This window comes from Salarias fasciatus, chromosome 1 (assembly GCF_902148845.1).
Source record: "Salarias fasciatus chromosome 1, fSalaFa1.1, whole genome shotgun sequence".
NCBI lineage: Eukaryota > Metazoa > Chordata > Actinopteri > Blenniiformes > Blenniidae > Salarias > Salarias fasciatus.
The window spans coordinates 33,139,484-33,145,791 of record NC_043745.1 but is presented as its reverse complement, the minus strand read 5'-3'; positions in this window follow the sequence as shown (position 1 = coordinate 33,145,791).

The following is a 6,308-nucleotide window of genomic DNA, read 5'->3' as shown; positions in this document are numbered from 1 at the left end:
AATGTGTTTAATGGATCTTTTAAGAGGCTTCTATGCACTAGTTAAGCCGAGTCTCCACTGTTTGTACAATTAGTAATAAAAATCAAAGAAAAAAAATCCTGCTTTGAAGTGAACTGATTTTTAATTTCTGCAAAGTTTTAATAGGAAATCTTCAGAGATGATCGCCTTGTGTGTTAAGTGATCGTGATGATGATTATGAAGTAGATGGATCATTGATCGAAGGTGTCATACAGTGTTGTAGTTGTCAAACTTCTTTTTTCAAACACAAAACCTTTTATTGAATTCTGTACAGGAGCCTTTCTGATCGAGCTTCAAAGCTTTAACAGACTTGCTATTTAAATTAAGTTAACTGGCATTTAAATTGCATGTATGTACAAATGAGAGTGTGTGTTTTTCACCCTGTGAGTGGTGACCCCCTCCAAGGTGTTTAATCCTTCACTGATGGTTATCTTGGACTGGATCCATGTTCCCGCAACACTGAACTGGATAAATCAGCATAGAACAGGGGTGGATAGACATTGGTGTTTGGGAGGCTTGTTCAAGGTTTGGCTTTCTTCAGAAGTCCGTATCATACAATGCCAAAGTTGGTGTTTCAATTTCTGCCTTCACCAGTGTTAGAGTTGAGGTATGCAACAACCCGTAATGTAATAAAGCCCAAAATGTAACAATCCATGGCTAAAGCAGTCAAGAGATGTTTGAAAACTATAACAGAGTGTTGCAGAGTGTATCTTCATTGACAGAGTAACTACTATTTCATCCACTATACGTATTTTTGATAAGTTAAATTTTCGATGCAATTTGGGTGAAAGTTGTAACGAAATTCAATTTTATTTATGTATTGCATTAATTCATCACTGGCTGAAGGTCTTAACATTTTGAAATAATTTTTTATTACTTATTACTTTAATCTTGTGATAACTTATTACATAATGTTATTCAAATAATGGCTGGAATATATTGCACCACTGGAAAGGGGTTACTTTAGGAATGTATTACATTGAAAAAGGGCAAAATTATTACATTAGTTGCGGTTATTGTTATTGGCTATTATTGCATTATTGGCTGGTGTCTTTGGGCAAAATCCTGAATGTGATAAAAACAGGGTTTATTTGTAAAGTCCATCCAAATAAGTCTAGATGTGATTATGAACTGCTCTAGGTCTGTCAGTCCAGCAGGGGGCAGCAGAGAACAGGTTATTTCTCCAGCTCTGGACTTCTGTCAGTTTCTGCACCAGCTGGTGTTATTTAAGTAAGACGGCCTGGCAGAAGTATCCACTCAACCTTGATTAAAACTTATTTAAACAATCTTCTTTCTATCAGTACTAAATTTATATACGCATTAATAAGAATTCAGAATGGAAACAAGCTCTGCACCCTGTTTCTTCGCTGAAGGTATCCTACTTTATCTCAGTGGATAAATTCTGTCTAAATATTGTTTACTAACTTAGCTTCCAGTTGGTTTCCAACTCAGCCTCGGCGGAGTCCCTATAAACCATAAATTGCCCTAGAATTGGTCAACACACAAGACTCCTCTTTCCAACAAACATTGCTTCTATTCACACACATTTTATTTTCTATTGTCCTCCACACAGATGAGGGTTTGTTGACAGCAAAGTGGGTTACATTCCTCCCCATCCCAACGCCACCATGTGCCTGTCCCACTCCCTCTCTAATTCACATAAAACTCTAATTTTACACTCGCTACTACAGCAGGAGACTCAGTCAAAGCCGACGCCTCTCGGCCCACCCTCGCCCGGCCCTGCCACACCACAGTGTGGGGGCGAAGGGGTCCAGACTGATGAAGAGGGGCAACCTGACTCCACTCTGATGGATCAAGCGAGGCGGTGCAGCAGAAACCACAGCTCCAAGACGGTTTCCCGCACCTTGAATGTGGGGTTTGCAGGATACTGTTGCATGTCAAAACACAGCTGCTTAATGTTCGACTGCCCCGTGCAATGTCAACTGCTCATGTTTTCTTTAGATTCCCCGAAAATGGGTCAGTGTAATTTAAAGACCGAGGAAGTGAGAGAAATAAACTTGAAAATATGGTTAAAAACAGTGAGAAGGCCGGCTGGGAGCAAACTGTTTTCTGAGGCAAGAGTTAAATGGGTTCAACTTTTAATGTAATAAATTATAGACACATTGCCGTAACTAAATCATATTTTTGGACACTTGAATAAGTTTTTTCAATCATGCGCAGATTTATCCACTCCTAAGTTAAACACACTGTGTCATTTACTTTGCCCCTTTTGAATTCTACCTGGCCGGTGAGCGCTCCCACATTTAATTTGATATTCAAACTTTTTAATGTAATTTATGGAGGGGAAATATGCATTCTTTCAACATTCTTTCTTCGCGTCTAATCCATCCTGACACTTGTATAGACTTTGCTATTTACCTGACAGAGACTACATGCTGGTGTAGTGGTTCGCATCCTCTGATCACAGTGAGAATTTCTCTGGTTCAAGTCCAGACTTTGTGCTCTTTCTGTTTGGATCTTCCAGGTTGACTGTGTCCAATCGAGTTTCCTGCCGCTGTCCAAAAACCATGTGTTTCAGATTGTTTGGTGTTGAAATTGCTTGTATGTGTGAAAGTGAAGGTGTGTGTTTTCCTGTGGTGGACTGGTGACCAGATAGTGTGTTCAAAGACTCCAGACTTATTCAGCCCTCCAGTGATGCCGAGTTGAATCAGGCATTACAGATTTGCATTGATGTTTGTCAGTGAAATGTGTTTTGAATGCAATTTGATCAGTAGAAGATACATTCATTTGTATTGTTCCGAAGAACTTACTGGAGGGTTATTTTTTTTAATCAGAATGCATTTTAAAGAGAATATCTGTGGTTTAAGTGGATTTTTTTGGTTCTTTCCACATCTTGTATCACGTGCAGCATTCAGCTGATCATGAATGGATGCAGAAAACATTACACTGATGCGGTACCTGTTTGTTGTATCCTATTTATTTGTGAACGCCACAATATCCATCATCCATCTTTTGTCTTCCCGGTCCTCGCTGGTCTGTGTTTTCTGATGTGGACATGTTGTCTGCAGACGTCTCTCTCTCTGCTCTTGTGAGCCACTCTGCTTGGTCATTATCTTAAAGGACAGCATGAGCTCACCAGTGATGCTTCATGCGTCACACTGAGCTGAACTGCAAAGAGGCCCACTCAAAAAAGAGACAAAAACACAGATGAAATGAATAAAACCTGTTTCCTCCAAGTCCCAGGAGGCATTGCCTTTTTTACTGAACTGATTGTAGTGTATTGTGGGGATACAGTCCAGACAGAGCGTGATGAGAAAAGCCTAATTACGTATTTTCTGTTTAGGTCATTTAAGGCTGCAAATGAAGGCAGAGAAAGTTTTCTGTGTAGCTGAATAAAAATGAATAGAAATGTACAGAGTGTTTTCTGAACTCTCAGCTTCATCTGCAACTTCTTATTTTTTATTGACTGTTATTCAGGAGAAATGAGTTTTGTTCCTACACCCTGGATGTTTTTGTTGAATTATTTTACCCGCCGAGTCTATGGCGGGATCTGCCCCTCATTAGCGAGTGTTTTGATTGAATAGAGCTCTGTTCTTTCACACTGAGGGGGCGAAGGAGGCTTCGGAGGTAGACGGCTCGGAGGGGCAGCGGTTTCCGAGGCTGGGCCCTCTCGCCTTAAAGCATTTGGTTTTAGCTCGTCTCCACTTTTAGAAAGTTGGCCGTCAGGGAAAACATAAACCCCCCCTCGCCGAAGCCACAAGCGAGTCACAGACATGGAGCGGCAGATGATGCTGCAGCAGTCGGCCTTCCTGTCTAAGTAAACAGTGATTCAGACGGGTGAGGAGTGGGAGGCTGTGGTCGGCTTCAGACTGGCAACTCCGAGCCACTCCCAGACCCACCACAACAGGATATGGTCCTGTGGCCCACATCGAGGACCGTTGCATCATATTATTATTTCCTCCCAGGTTTTGCCATTTGGTTGGAGTGGTAATATTCATGCACGCCGAGCTCCATGTGAAGAGCTGGATCCGTAGCTCTGGAAAACACATCTCCCTGTGGTGTTTTTGACCGACGTGACAGCAAATGAGGTTACTTTTCCTCCTCAACCAGTGTCTTATATAACTCTAAATACGCAGGTCTGGATAAGTGGGCATGGAGAAGTTTAGTAATTAGGTTTCTGTGACTCATCAGTCACGGCGAAGAAGAAATTCAGGCGCAATAGTTTAACGTGTGACGGCCGTGACCTTCACAACAAAGATTTTGCTAAATATTATCATTTTGGTGGGAAAGAACTAAATATTATTTGAAAATTTGATATTCTCTGGTTTTCACAGTATTTTTTGCACTTTATGACTGCAGTTTATGAATTGCTGCATGTAAATTCACAGCAGTTATCTAACAGAGGAGATTTTTCAAGCAGAACAAATGCTGACAGCAAATTCATCTTTCAAAATGTGACATTCAAACAGTCTGAAGTAGATGTTGATGTCTGTAGGCTGATAGTATGGTAATTACGAGGTGTGTTCATCAAATAAGTCTGTATTTGGCACACGGCATCATCCACCTACATTAGGTTTTTTTTGTCGCTTTGCTTATTTCAGCATTTGCCTTTTAAGTGCATTCTTCAGATTTAAATTTCTACACTGTATTGTATTTTATCACTTAAGCACATTCAGTTGCCTTGTCTATGAAATGTTTGATACAAATAACCTTGCTTTGCCTTTTCCAATCATCTCTCAATCAACACCCCAGTGTTAAGTTGGATGAGTTGGCTTAGATACATGAGAACTGCATTGCATTACTTCACTGTTGTTGTTGTTATTGTTGTTGTTGTTGTTGTTTTTTAATGATGAAGTAAAGATAGATGTGTGCAAAATATGTGCAACCCATGCAGATAAACATGCCTCCCTGCGTATTAAATAACACACCGGCGCAGGAATTAAGTAAAAGCAGTTTATTTTATGAGTCATGATTCATCTACTGAAACAAACTATTGATTAATTGCTGGTGTTTAACCTGTTGCTTACACATTTAATTAAACAACTTAAAGTTTGCTATAAACCAGAAACACCAAACTGACAGAGGAAAAAAATAAAATCAAACTTTCATACTGGGAAACTATTTAATTAAAAGTTACCATGTTACATTAGTTAATTATGTTTTGTTTCTTCTTTTGGTTCTAGCAATTTGTTAGTATAATGATTTACTGCTGCACAAAAAAACCTTTCCTTACATCTGCAATAGGCAGACAGTTTCAGCATTGATGAAAATTTCTATATGTTCATGGATTTGTTGCATTAACTCGGTTATTTCATAGTGGTTATGTAAATGTGCTACACTGTGTACATTTTGCTTATGCAACTGCATTTATGCATAAACTGCGGTTGTAGCATAACTAAATGTCTCAGCATTGTGCCATTGCTGCTTCTCTTGAAGTAAACAATCATCTACCTCCGTGCAGCGAGCGGAGAGCACAATGTGAGCAATCTAATGAGCTGGAGGGTGTACACAGCGTCTTGTTGTGTCTGCACTGTGGTATAATTTCACCCAAGTCCAGCCTCACTCAGTGTAAACACAGACAGAGCGGGTGAACCGCAGCACGATTTTCACCCCCACAGGTGCAACGTTAACCTCGCATAGCTCACGGCCGTGGAGGGCCTTGGAGGGGTCGCATTTTCAAAATAAGCCCTTGCAACAACCCTGATTGTGACTAAAGGTTTTATGGCACGAACGTCTGGTTTCACGGGCTCCTCTGAGACTGCAGTAAAAGCAGTAAATATAGCAACAACTCGTAGGCTGAAAAGGAGGCTTTTGAAGAGCAGGACGGCCGCGGTGGAGCGAAAGGATGATTTGATTAAATAAATGAATGTTCCCGCTTCTTGTTGTTTTCTCTGGCTGGAAAAGCATTTAACGAAATGACAAAGACAGTTTTCAGACAGGCAGCCACAGAGTTATATCCACCTTTTCTGCCAGGATGGTCGGAGGTGGCTGGGCCGTATCCTGCCTGACCGGTCTGAGGTGGAGATGTGATAATCCAAACCTGAGCTTGATGCATTTCGAGACCTAAAGGGAGGATTTACAGTGTTGTTTATATGCTCTATTTGAGTCAACCGCAGCAGACTGTTGCTTCCTCGGCTGCCTCGACGCACTGGGAAGAAGAGCTGTGCAAAGTAGACGGGGGAAGAGACGGGATGCAGCACAGGCACACACACCCGTGCAGACAGAAAAGCATGCTGACACAAACTGGCTCGCATACACAAACAAATTCCAGAATGAGCCAGTCCTGCAACCCTCGCAACCCTGAGCGCGGCGGTTTGTGCGGTCTAGAA